This window comes from Peromyscus leucopus, chromosome 2 (genome assembly GCF_004664715.2).
Source record: "Peromyscus leucopus breed LL Stock chromosome 2, UCI_PerLeu_2.1, whole genome shotgun sequence".
NCBI classification, from domain to species: domain Eukaryota; kingdom Metazoa; phylum Chordata; class Mammalia; order Rodentia; family Cricetidae; genus Peromyscus; species Peromyscus leucopus.
The window spans coordinates 79,235,570-79,250,105 of NC_051064.1; the positions used below are offsets into that span (position 1 = coordinate 79,235,570).

The following is a 14,536-nucleotide window of genomic DNA, read 5'->3' on the forward strand; positions in this document are numbered from 1 at the left end:
ACATTCTTTCTGTGTTATAGGGTCCAAGTGGCAAACCAAGCATAGGCCTGGAGCAATGGACCATGGAAAGTACATTCTATCTTCTGCCTAAAACATGACCATGGTAATTTTCCTAAGGCATTAGAGACTTCTCTCTGTACTCCTATGCTATCTCCTTTTGTCTACTTTGCCTCTTGGCAGTCCTGTCTTCATGACCTTCTTCTGCCTCAGATGAACTGTATAGCATGTTATTTGGTGTTCTCCTATATCCTGTAATCCTACATCCATATACCAGTAACCTATCAGCTTTTCCCTCACTGACCCGAAATTCTGACTTGTCATAATCATGAGAAATTGTTATGTATGTTAGCCTTCCCACATGGACCATGGCACAGGTTTAAACTAAGTAGTTGTCAGAAGGTTGCCAAGAAGGAACCCCTGAAGTTCATAGGCTGAAGCACTAGCCCCCACTTTGATATTCATTGTGACATCAACTTTGGAACACAATGATATGAAGAGGGTGAGGTCTTTATGATGGGTGAATATCCCTATTAAAAATGACAAAAAGCTTGTTCTTTCTGTATACCATGATTGCAGAGCTGTTTGGTAAAGAACTGAGATAATGATCATCTATAACCCCAAAGAAGAGGCCTTACAGTGAAATCTACCTTTCCACAATTTTGATCTTGACTCACCAGTGTCCAAATTTGTAATAAATAAATTTCTGTTGCTTCAGGTACCCAGCTTTTTTTATTTTGTTGCAACAACCAAGAAGACCAAATAGGAGATGTCAAAAGTGAGGACAACTGTTCCATTTTTTTTCTGATTGTTACTGACAAACGGAAGGTGCACACAGGTCAACCAGGACACTCTAGTCACCCTTGTTGAGGAATATTCCTTTACACTGTGTGAAGACATGTCACTGTGATTGACTTAATAAAGAGCTGAATGGCCAATAGCTACTCAGGAAGAGTTGTGAGACTTCTTCAAACATAGAGTTCTGGGAAGAAGAAAGGTGAAGTTGCCAGCAGATGCAGAGAGAACAGACATGCAGGAGGAGAGGAAAAAGCCGTAAGTAATGAGATAACATGTAGATGAATAGAAATAGGTTAATATATGTAATAAAACCTAGTTAGAAACAAGTGTAAGCTATTGACTGAGCTTTTACAATTAATAAGTCTCTGTGTCATTACTAGGTAACCAGTAGTCCAGATGAAAAGGTCCAACTATAGACCCTCATACATGTCTTATTTTTTGATTTTATGAACATGTTCATGTTTGCTTTCATAGTCTTCCTTATTCTAGATATGGGACTCACTACCACTTTCATTATTATGTTTTTGATGCTTATATGCTTTGATAAATTTTATTCAATTTCATCCTTTATATCAGTATCTTAATCTGATATCATTAAGATAAGACATTAATTAGGATTGTTAGTATCTCAGTTTTGTTAACATGATATTATGGGTGAATACTATCTTACATGTGTGTATTGGGCAGGGCCTATTATGTGTATTTTAATTTAGGGGATTCCTTGTAAGTGATTAAATATATCTTATGGTTTAGTTCCCATAGCCAACATTATATTCAAAATATAATGAGATACTGCATAAAATTGCCAATATATTAATGATACCCAAGAATAAATTTTCAGACCAAATCTAAAAAGCACTCCATTATCTTAACTGGTGAGATTACTCTGGGAAGTGTATCATGGAACATTTTATTATATATATATGTAATTTGACCAAATGTGTTATGATCATGAAAGAGCAGTTTATTGGAATAAAAACTCAATTTAAAGATCAAACACTTAAAGTCTGAAGAGACCTACTAGTTGCAATTTTTAAACCTTCTTTCTATGTATCAAATGATAATACCCACTGAACAGATGGAGGCAGGAAACTTTTAAGTATCTGTGGGAAAGCAATAGAAACAAGGAGGCTGGAGCCAAACTATCTCTGAAGGTTATTGGCATATCAATAGCACAGAGCATATAATATGCTTCCAATTCAGTGACATTTTTACATTTACAGAATAAATTACTGAAACGCGTCTTGTATTACTCTGATAATTGAATTATTTAGACAACATTTTTATCATTTTGACATTTCTTTTTTTAATATCACTGAAATGCTGAGGGCCTGCAAAAATCCCACAATTACCTAAATGCAGAAATGAGGCAGAAATAATAATGAATTTTAAGTCTAAACGCATCAGATTTTAAACCCCAAAGAGCCATCTTATGTGCATCAGAGTCATTTGTTTTACTTATTGAAATGGTGAGAATGGAGTTGAAAACAGAAATGAGGTCAACAGTGTGTCAGAACTCATGTAGGACCCAGGAGATCAGCAGTACCCCAGCAGACTGGTCATGCTGTATTTGCTCCTGTTGCGCATAGAGACTGATTCCTGTTGCTGGGTCTCCAGAGACCTACTAAAGTTTAATTCCATCAGGTTCATGTCTTTCTCTTTCCACAGCCTGATTTTCCTCTATAATTTGTTTTCTACCTGGAAAACCCTGAAATTATCAGTCCAAAGGCATCTTTTATTTTTATTTAAATTACTTCCACGCAATATGTTTTGATCATTTTTCCTCTCCCCCAATTTCCCCAGAGCCTTACCCATCACCTGACTCACCCAACTTCATGCTTCACGCTCCTTCTCTCAAAGACAAAAACAAAGTAAAACAAAAACAAAAACCCAAAATTGAAACAGACAATGAAACAGCATCTTTTGTGTTTCAGGTTGATATACTAAAAAAAAAAAAAAAAAAAAAAAAATGTTTCACAGAGACTATGACAATGGTAACATGCACAACTTTGCACAGATTCAAACCAGGCAAAATCCTGGGATTGAAAGGAGAATTGGGGAAGTAGATAAAAAGCTTTGCCCACTCCACACTCAAGAAAGAACTATTTCCAAATGGTACCTGCTGGGAAAAGGAAACTTAGCTTTTGGCCAGTGGAGAGTCACTGAGTACATCATCACACTCCAGACCAACCCCATCCCTCAAAGTAGTTGGTTCCCTAGTTAACTCTTTAAAAAAAATTATTCATTTTTTAAATTTAATTTAATTTTATTTTACACTACAATTCACTTCTACATATCAGCCACGGATTCCCTTGTTCTCCCCCCTCCCGCCCCTGTTCCTTTCCCCCCAGCCTAACCTCCATTCCCACCTCCTCCAGGGCAAAGCCTCCCCCAAGGACTGAGATCAACCTGGTAGACTCAGTCCAGGCAGTGTTGTGCTAGAAACCCCATCCAATGACTGAGGGAACTGGATGCAGAGATCCATGGCTAGGCCCAGGGTGGAGCTCTGGGAGTCCAATTAGCTAGAAAGAGGAGGGTTTATATGAACAAGAATTGTTGAGACCAAAGTTGGATAAAGCACAGGGACAAATAGCCAAACCAATGGAAACACATGAACTATGAACCAAAGGCTGAGGGGCCCCCAACTGGATCAGGCTCTCTGAATAGGTGAGACAGTTGATTGGCTTGATCTGTTTGAGCGGCATCCAGGCAGTGGGACCGGGTCCTGTGCTCAGTGCATGAGTTGGCTGTTTGCAACCTGGGGCTTATGCAGGGTTGCTTGGCTCGGCCTAATTAACTCTTTTCTTTACCCCTTCAGAAGAAGCTGAATGAAGTTCTTGCTTGTACAATTTATAGATTATTTTACAGTGTCTCCTAAATACCACCCACCTCACCTCCTTTATAGCATACCTGAATTAAATTTTCTTCATTTTCAATATTATTGAGACAGCTCAACTTTTCCTTATATATTAGGATTTATTAGACATATTTCTTGTAAGATGTAGATTTTTCTACCTGCAATCAATAACTCTTTTAAGAATAGATATGAAAAATCTACACATTTGAAATAATAATTTAAAAATCAAGTAACTCTTTAGTATTGGAGAACTCACACACTCCGGTCAATATGCTGAATACCTAGATTATGTGTAGCTTACTTAATTGCTTCATACATTACAGTTCACTAGATATTTAATAGACCCATCATTAATTTTACTTCAAGACAGTTTAAAGCTCAAGAGACTCAGAACAATTTTGTTATAATACTCTATACTACCCTGTGTGGAATAGACAGCTCAATCTGAGTATAACTTGAGATGGAGATATGTGGTAGGACCCTATTGATGGTGAGAACTTTGAATCCTCAGATTCTCAAGGGTTTATCTCTCCTGAAGAAGTAATCTCTCTACCTTCAGCAAAAGATGTACTCCCATCCCAAACCCCTGAAATATTACCTTTTTGGCCTTTGTCTGAGGAAATTAATGCTTCATTGTTTGCTAAACTACTAGCGACTTTCCCTGAAGGAGATGCTAGGCAAGACAATCCCTCAGGGTTCACCAATAGTCTCTAAAACTATAATCAGACTAAAAGCTAACTAGGCTCCTATAAGCAAGAAAAAAACCATAGTCTAAGAGGAGGTGTGATACACTGCTAAAATGCTTAGTGAGTTTGTTAATTCATTCAAGCAGAAGATTAGGGAATGTGTGTTGGAATGGATTTTAAGGATGTAGGATAATGGTATAAGAACATTAAACTGGATCAGGCTGATTTCATAGTTATGAGCCTCTTTAGTAGAGAGATTCTAGGTTTAATATGGAAAAATGAACAATTGAAAAATGTCAAACTTTGTTTGAACGTTTGGCTGAAGCATTTGTCAAAAATGGCTACTGTGGTGATATTTTATTTGTGGTGAAATGTGATATTTTATTTGTGCTTTAATAAATAGTTTTCCTGGAGATCAGAGGAAATAGCAAGCCATTTTAAGTAAACAAAGAAGTTAGGCAGTTGGTAGCACATGCCCTTAAGCCTATCACTTAACAGGCAGGATCTTTGTGTGTTCAAGGTCGCACTAAGAAACAGCCAAGCGTGGTAACACATGCTTTTAATCCCAGTATCAACCATAGAGTTCTGGAAGCATGTACAGACATGAAGTGACAGAGCTGGCCAAGAAGAGAAGTGATGCAGCTAGATAAGAGAGCAAATCAGATGGCAGACCAGCAAGGCAATAAAGGCGTGGGTGGACAGGAAGTAACTTGCATTTGGAAGCTACAGAGTTGGTGAGGTGAAGTTGGCTGGTGGCTTTTCCTATTTACCTGATCTCTCTAAGGTTTTCACCCCTATTTTTGGCTCTGTGTTTTTTATTTAATAAGACCATTTAGAAATTTGTCTACAGGCTACTAAAAAGGAGTTGGAAAGCCAGGCGGTGGTGGCACAAGCCTTTAATCCCAGCACTCAGGAGGCAGAGCCAGGCAGATCTCTGTGAGTTCGAGACCAGCCTGGAGTACGTAGTGAGTTCCAGGAAAGACACAAAGCTACACAGAGAAACCCTGTCTCGAAAAACTAAAAAGAAAAAAAAAAAAAAAAAAAAAAAAAGGGGGTTGGAGATGCCTGATATCCCTTGGCTTAGTGTTGATAAAGGGATTATAAGGCTCAAGGAAATTGCAAAAGCTAGAGTGGGTATGCTGTGAAAAACCTAATCCTCCACTATGGGAAAGCTCAAAAGATATGCCCTTTACTAATTCTATAAGACCCAATATGGTGAGAAGGATGCCAGCACATTTGAGGAGCTTTATTGTCATTCTTTTCTTGTGCCAGACCTTAGAGTTGGAGATATTGCTGCTTAGTTGGATGAATTAAATGAGATGAGTTTAATTGGGCCTTAAAGTAGCAGAGGCCAGATACCAGCACAGAATTGCCAAAGGCACAGTAATCATAGTTATTTTAATGGGCAGCATAAACAAAGTCATGTTTGTGATGGTGTGACCTGTAATGGACAGCACAGGCAAAGTGAATTTTATGGTAGCATGATTTGTATGGGCATTTGGTGCTGGCTAATCAACCACGTTGTTCCAACATGAAATAGATAAGAAGCCTTCTGAATTTTTATTTGATCTGTAAAGTAGAAACATTCTCAAACAAATGAAAGAAAAGCTACATTGAACAATGGCAAAATGGAAGCTCTGCTTCTGAAGCAATTTTCAGACTTGAGCCAGTTTGCAGAACCAGAACCCTTTGAATTAAGGGACAACCAGGTTCCCCTGAGTAGTGCCAGAGATCCTTCGGGGAATCTCTTGGGGCTACCATGTCCTGTGATTAAAATCAATGGAAAACTACAACAACCTAATCCAGGCAGGAGGATAAAGGGTACATACTCTTCATGAATGAAGGTATGGGTTACTCCTCCAGGAAAAGAACCAAGACCTGTTGAAATGCTTGCTGAGGTTGGAAGAAATACAGAATGATTAGTAGAGGAAGGTGTTTAAAAATAATAGCTAAGGTCATTTGACTAGTTGTAGAAATGAAGATTATAATTGACATGAGTGTTTCTTTCATATTTCGTGAAGAATGGGGTTATATTTGATATTTGTGCTTTTTTCTTTGATTTCTTTAACATGTAATGTAACATCAGTTAAAAGAATACCAGTGGTTATTATGTTTAATATTTAAGTTTTGAGCTATCAAAAGAATCTCTCAGAGGATTTTGTCATCTATCCTGAAATTTGTAATGTTTTTGCATTTATAGGAGTTACAGTTATATCATGTTAGGCATAATTATTACTTGGTTATTGCTTTCATTTGGAAATTAAACATGATATAAGGGGATATGATAGTTTGCCAAGTTAACAAGGGATGGATTTGTGATGACTATTCTTGATTGTTAACTTGACTACATATTAATTTAATTAAAACCCAAGCAGCTGGGTACAACTGTAGGGAGCTGCCATTCTAAGATGGCGCCGACTTCCTGGTAGCCCAGCTGTAAACAACTCCATATTTGGCTATGCTCCTAGGACTACATGTCCCGAGGCCTGCGCATGCGCGTATTTGGTAATTGGCTCTATGTCCTCAGCCTATCCCGTGGCTCCCTGTGCTTGCATTCTGGCGGGACCCAATCACAGTACGGCATGTTTGCTTGATTCCCCATATAAGCAGCTGCATTTTGACTCTCGGGGCCCCTCACCTCCTGCTCTCCCTTAATCAAGAGGCGCTCCAATAAAGTGTGATCTGAGAAGAATCCTCGAGTGGTGGTCGTTCTTCCTCGCTGGTCAAGGAGCTCGCCGCATACAACTATGAGGGACATTTTTTAATGAAGTAATTTGAAATGGGAAGACTCACACTTAATCTAGATATTACAAGTTGACAGCATTAATCCAGATTTTTCAAAGTGGGAAGATCCATCTTTAATCTGGGCCACACCTTCTGCTGGCAGCCTATATAAAAGACATGAAAGAAGGAAATTTTTTCTCATGTCTGCTTTCTTTTGCTCTCACTGGCAAGGCCATTTCTTCATCAGCATTACAGCTAACTTCTTCATGATTCTGGCATATATTGAAGACCAATGAAGACAATCAGCATTGTGTACTAATCAACTGCTGGATTCTTGGAAGTTCTGTTGGTAGACAGCCATTATTGGACTAACTGGATCACAGCCTATAAAACATTATATCTCCCTTCATATATATACATATATACTCATATAAATATTCTGTGAGTTGTTTTTCTCTTGAAAGCCCTAACACACATAGTTTTTCCTTTTCTTAATCATTAGAGAACAAAAGTATAAAAATGAGTGCCAGTGAGTTACTTAAGTTGCAGATCTCCTAAGTGTGCAACTAACTGAATACAAAATAACAAAATACTCCTGGGGACTGATATGAAGTACACTAGAGGAGTACACTTTCATAGTTATTTAGTATCTTTACCATGACATAAAGTATATGGTGTGGCATTGTGGAATCATGGAATATGATGAAACAAACACTAAAGAATTCAGTGTATAAATGACTATTGTGAGTGATGAGAGACAGCCTATGTACACATTATCCTGTAGTGACTCTGCATATTGTTACTATTAGCATTTCATTTGGTAAATGTGTCAAGAAAATCTCAAGCCTTTAATCTTATTAATACTGACTGCTTGTATATTAATTATTTGTAATACTTAAATATAAATACTCTTTTCTAAGTCCTGTGAGCTAGTTCACAAAAAATTTAGCACAATTTTAGTTTGAAAAATAGATGGCCTTCATGGTCTCTTACATTGAATACATAGTCCTAGGGTTCCTGGGGCTCTTTAGGTAGACCTAAGAGTTGTGATCTTGCTGAAGGAATTGTATACTTGGGGCAAGCTCTAAGAGTTCAAAGACAGTTTGCTCTCTGTTTCCTACTTGAAGTTGGAGATGTGAACTCTCAGCTATTCCTACCACCTGCTTGTTGTCAGGCTTCCCAGCTGGATGGTGCTAGACTCTTATCCCTCTAGAATTGTAGGCCCAATATAACCCTTACTTCTACATATTGACTTGGTCATGGTGTTTTATCACAGAAACAGAAAAGTAACTAAGACAACAATCATTCTCATAATTAATACCATCATCTTTTTTTTTAAAATGTTTGGAAAATGGCTGCTAATAACATAAAGCATAAGAAGGCATAAGCCCTGAACATTAAGAAGTCTCATTCCTTGTTCACTGTTGGGTGGTGTGAAACAGCATATTCACTTAGGAAGATGATTTCTTATCAACTGTAGCCTACAACTGAACTCATGGATCTCTGTAACATTCATCAAACTGTCTGCACAATACCCTGAATGAATAGTGGCAACTTTAACTATAATTGTGAAAACATGAATTTAGCCCAGGTATAATTTAGAAGATAAATAAATAAATAATCAGTGGTCCATGCAAATGATGTGATACTTCTTAACATCAAAAAGAAATCAGCTACCAAGCCACAAAAAAAAAAAAAAAAAAAAAAATGAAGCTATCTGAAATGCACGCTGCTAAATGGAAGAAACTATTCTAAGCAGGCTACCCATTATCTAATTTCAACCTGATGACTTTCTGGAATAGGGAAAACTCCTCAGACAATAAAATTAACAGTTCTGGCCCAGGGATGGAGAAATAAGAGGAGTAAAGAAAGAAAGTACAAGTTATTTTTATGGCAAAAGAAAGCCAATTTTACCTGATACTATATGGAAAAGAATACAATTCAAGAGGTTCAATAATTGTCTTTTATATCCACATGGTCATGACTGAGTAACTCACATGTCTGTGTAAGGTAAATAAAGCCCGCCATGCTGTCGGAAGGTTAGCACTTTCATTTAGCTAAACATTAAATAAGAGCAATGCTTTCTGTTGTAAAAAGAGGGAACAACCCTGAAAAGCAATCATTTGGAAGCTTTCTGTTATAAAAATGCTCATGCAAAATGAGTCACATTGATTTTTAAAAATAACTGCTTCAGCTGTCACTTTAAGTTGAAAAGAAACTTAAGCTGTCTATTTGTTTATTTAAATAAGATTTAAACAGTTGGAAGAGGGCCAATGCTGACATTGGTTCTGTGTTCTTAAGGACTGTTTTTAAGTTGTATAAAGTCAGAATTTGATTTTATAGCATTTCTATTGTCTTCTTGTCAGCTACTTTTATCTTTTTCATGCTAATGAATGAGCACATGTTTTTAATATTCCAGTTAAAAGTGAAGTGCTAAACTCCTAGCAGTTAATAGGGTATAATGTGGCATAAACTGCCATAGATAATTAGGTATAATTGTCTAATATAAAAATATGTATATCATTAATACAGAAATACCTCTTGAAACAAATATATGCAAATTTAGATATTGTTTTATATTAATACATTTTGATTAAGACATCAATTTTAAGTCTGATTACTGCAAACTTTAACATCTCCAACTGATTGCTTTTACTGAAGGTAGGATCATGTTATGTTGCCCATAACATAGCTGGTCTTGAACCCAGCATTCTGACCTCACTGTTCTGACTAGCTGTGACTTCAGGCATATACTGCTACTCCTTACAACATCTCTATTTTAAATGTTGGATAAAATTATTTAAGTATGTTGAGTGTTTTTCATATTTTATTTTAGACATAAATATTAAGGCCAAAGATGTGTGTACAAGCTACTAAATTTTTGCAAATAAAGTGGGACTGATATTTAATTTAAAATGTGTATGTTCTCATGCATTTAAATTTGGAACTATATGTACAGAAAATGTATATTTTTTCCAATATTTTCACAGCTTTCAACAACTGTCTTTCCTTTTCTTTTAAAAGCTATATCTGTCTCTCTAGTAGCCTTTTTAAAGTCAGTTTGCAGAACCATGTTTACAAAAAATGGCAATGCATCCTCTGATCCTGCTTAACAGACAAGAATGGAGATAGTGAAATCACAAAGACCACATGGATTTGTCAGAAGCCAGATGGAAGTTTAGAGAAAAAGGTGACATTAAAGGGACTAGGGAGCCACTGAGGCTGAAAAGAGAAAAGGTCACTCAAGTTTGTATTTCACATCTCCAGCCTTTCAAGTAGATCAAAGGTGCTTGTCTTTGTGTGACTGATTCTGTGGGGTTGCCAGATGACCACATATGGCAGGCAGCCTGTTTTATGAGCCTATCCTGCATGCTGTTCTCCCTAAGGGTGCTGACTTCCTATTCGCCCTGCCTGCCTACCCTGCTGCTCTGTGTAGCATGGGGAGAAATGGAGAACTTTAATTTGCTTTGGAAATTTTGGATAAACAAATCAAAAGTTCAACAGTGTCCTTTTGTTTCATTTCCTAGGGATCACATGGGATTTTCAAGAAGGAAATGCTTTCTAAAAAAACATTTTTAGAGTCTTTAAAAATCCTATATTTGAAATATCTTGGGCTGATAACACACCCAAGCATTCCTACTAGTCTCAGCTCCTATAAATCTCAGTCTTACTTTCTAACAGACAAATAGATTAATCTGTGCTTAAACTTGGAAACATGGAAGAATGGAAAGGATTGAAGATGATGAGTCAGCTGAGACTTCTCTGACAAGACTAAAACAACTGAAGTTGCAAAGTATCTTTGAATAAAATACAGCTGTCCTAAATTCAAATGTCTGTGGTATCTTGAGACTTAGGCATTCTGTCTTAACTCTGTTTTTAGAGACATTCCCAAATCTGACATCCCCACTGTGGATACAGTATCACAATAAACAGCTATAAAACAATCACTTTGAATATGTGTTGCTTGTCTTAAGTCTTCCTCTGGTTTTAGTTGATTTCCCATGCACTCCCCAGACTTTACCATGCATTTTATGCCTCTATGTAGAAGAAAAATCAAGTGATCAGTCCTTAAGTCATTTAGACTCATAAAACCCAGTAGATTACACTTCATGAGAATGTGTCTTATTTTCTCCATCCCATTCTGAGCAACATGCAACAAACCTGACTTCAACCATGTCATCCTTCCAGATGCTCAGTTGATGTTACAAGGGCTACATGAGTAGATTATGTGGTGGAAGTTTTCCATAGATACCAAGCTATTAATACAAATAGAATGCATTAATGGCCTGTACTGGACATGTGTGCCTATGTCAAGGCTATCTTTACAGTTTGAAGATTTCTAACCTTTAGAAACACTAGTGATAAATAGACATTGAAAAATAGATATCTAGGCAATAAACAAAAATGTTTAAAAATCAAATAAATGAAATTTAAAACATGGGTATCAAGTGGGTTAAAAAGATAATTTTGGCACTTGTTTGATTGTGTTTAAGGCTTGTTCCATGAGATGGAACCTATATCTGACTTTAAAAATGAATTCAAGAACTTGAGAAATCCTGTTCCCATTATTCTGCTAAATGAAAATAGCAAAGAACAACCCATAATGACATCCTACTATATGCAAAAATCAGTGCATCACTCAGTTGTCATTAGAGAAGCTTCTTGCAGTAGATGGTAATTAAAACAGTGATCCATAATTGGGTGATGTGCCAAGAATTAAAGACTTTGAAGCACTCAGCACTTAATGTTCTTTCTTTATCACACCTTCCCCTCAAGGTTCAGGGATCTATGTGGAAGTGGGAGAAGAAAGATTATAAGAGCCAAAGGTCATGGATGACTAAGGAAAAAGCATCTTTTACATACAACAGATTTGATATACACATGAATTTACAGAGACTGTGACAGCAGGCACAAAGCCTGCATGAGTTCAAGGCTGACAAAACACTGATACAGAGAAGGAAGTAGGCACAAAGTCTCATTCCTAAGCAAAAGGCTCTTAGCAATTGAGAGCTGCTGGAGGAGGGGAAAGATTGGTTATCTTTAATGGAGTGAAACTGCTTATCTCAACACTGTCCAGGGCAGGCCTCCTGCTCAGGAGTAGTTGGCCAACATAAGATGGACCCACGTTTGTTTTTTAATTTGTGCTATTTTGTGTGTTATTTTGGTTTGTGTTGTTCTTTATTTTGAGGGGAGGGGGCTGAGACAGTGTTTTTCTGTGTAGCTTTGGCTATCCTGGAACTTTCTCAGTAGACCAAGCTGGCCTCGAATTCACAGATAGCCACTTGACTCTGCCTCCCAAGTGCTGGGATTAAAGGCATGCAACTCCACCTTTGGGTGGGTTAGGAGTTTTTAAGAGCAACAAAGAACATGAAGTTGGGTGGGTAGAAAGAATGGGTAAAATCTGGGTGGAATTGGGGGAGAGGAAAGATGATAAAAGTATATGGTATAATTTTTTAAATTTCACTAACTAATTTTACACAAAAACATAACACAGAAATTTATGCTATATTCTAGAAAAAAGAATTCAAAATTTTTGATACCTCAAAGACAATAACACTTAGGACATTAAAAAATAAAATTATTAAACTGAAGTGGCATAGAATTACAAAAAATATATGGTTTCAAAATTTCTCAGTGGTAATATTCAAGGGTAGAATATTGTTGAAAAGACTAGCTATAAATTTTTTAAAGAAGTAGTACATCCTAATATTTTCATACTGAAACAAATTCCTCAATTGCAAAGGTAAAAAGACATATCAAGAATTTTAGTATGATGATGGGTGTGGTGGTGTACACCTGTATTCCCCAACATGGGAGGCTATGGCAGGAAGATCAGAAGCTTAAGGCCAACCTAAAACATACATTGAGAATAAAGTGTTAGTAGATAATGTAATTAACCAGACACCTCTACAAGCCTCATACAGGAATGACGTGACATTCTTCATTAGCTCAAAAAGGAAACAATCCAAATATTCATCAGTTATAAAAGAATATGTACTTTAAGTAAAGTGTAACCATGCTATAATCCACAGACCCAAAGAAGTTAAGTAACAAGAAAGGCTTGAGGGCTCAGACACATAAATTTCATTGTGAAGGGGAAACAGAATAGACATCACAGGTGAACAGTGGGGTGTAGATGAGTAGATGAGCATGGGAACAGGAGGAATCAGATAGGGGGAAGTTGGAAAGAAAGTGTATTGAGAAAGACAACTGGAATCAGGGGCATCTCTGGGATGAGCTAGAAACCTAGTACAATGGAAACTCACCGGAATCAATGAGGGTGACCCTAGCTAAGACTCCTAGTTGGGAGATATGGAGCCAGAACTAGCCATCTCCTGTACCTAGCTAAGACTTAACAGTAGAGGGACTGGGACCCCAAACCAGCCAGATGATCTATGATCTACTATTTGCCCTGTCTACAAATACACTGGGGTAAAGGTGGTGCAGAAATTATGGGAGTGACCAACTACTAAGTGGACCAGCTTGAGACCCATAACATGGAAGGGAGCCCATCCCTGACACTGCCAGGAGGGTCAGGACCCAGAGGTTGGATAGACCAGAGACCTATGGTAGAACCAAACATGACTGGCAAAAAAAAAAGTCAATGAAATGAATCATAATGGTGTACTCATAGATGGGTGCCTATCCCAGTTGTCATGAGAGAAGTTTCACCCAGCAACTGGTGTAAACAGATGCAGACTCACACAGCCAAACATTAAGCAAACTTTGGGGAATCCTGTGGAAGAGGAGGAGGAAGAATTGTTTATAAAAGCCAGAGTGGTCAAGGATAACACACACACACACACACACACACACACACACACACACACACACACACACACCCCAAAACAAACAAACAAGCAAACAAACAAAAAAAAAAAAAAAAAAAACACCCACAGAATCCACTAACTTGGGCTGATAGGGGCTCATGGAGACTGAATTGCAAACCCGAGAGCTTGCATGGGACTGATCCAGGTCCTCTGCACTCATGTTATACTTGCAATCTTGTTCTTCTTGCGAGACATCTAACAGTGGAACTGACTCCATTACCTTCCTTTTATCCTACTGGGTTGCCTGGTCCGGCTTTAATAGGAGAGGAGGTACCTACTCTTACTGCAACTTGATATGCCATGGCTGGCTGATATACATGGGAGGCCTGCCATTTTCTACAGCAAGAAGAGGAGGATGGGATGGGGTGGTGGGAAGGAATGGGAGGAGAGGAGAGTGGGAGGGGAAAAAGTTATGCTGAAGAAAATTAATTAATAAAAATAAAGAGACTATGTATTACCGTATGCTACATGAACCTAATGAAATATTATTCACCAAAAAATACATTAAACACTGATACATGCTAAAACATGTTTGAGCCTTGAAAACATCATTCTTACTGAGCAAAAGGCAGTAAAATAAGACTATTTTTTTTTCATGGTCACATATAAAAAACATAATAGAAAAATTTGTGAGTATACATTTT

The 14,536-nt window shown here is 37.4% G+C and overlaps 1 pseudogene; it reads right to left on the minus strand.

Moving 5' to 3' along the window:
* LOC114696281 overlaps positions 1-9,090 on the minus strand; it is a 32,519-nt pseudogene extending 23,429 nt beyond the window's left edge.
* Positions 9,091-14,536: the final 5,446 nt, after the last annotated feature.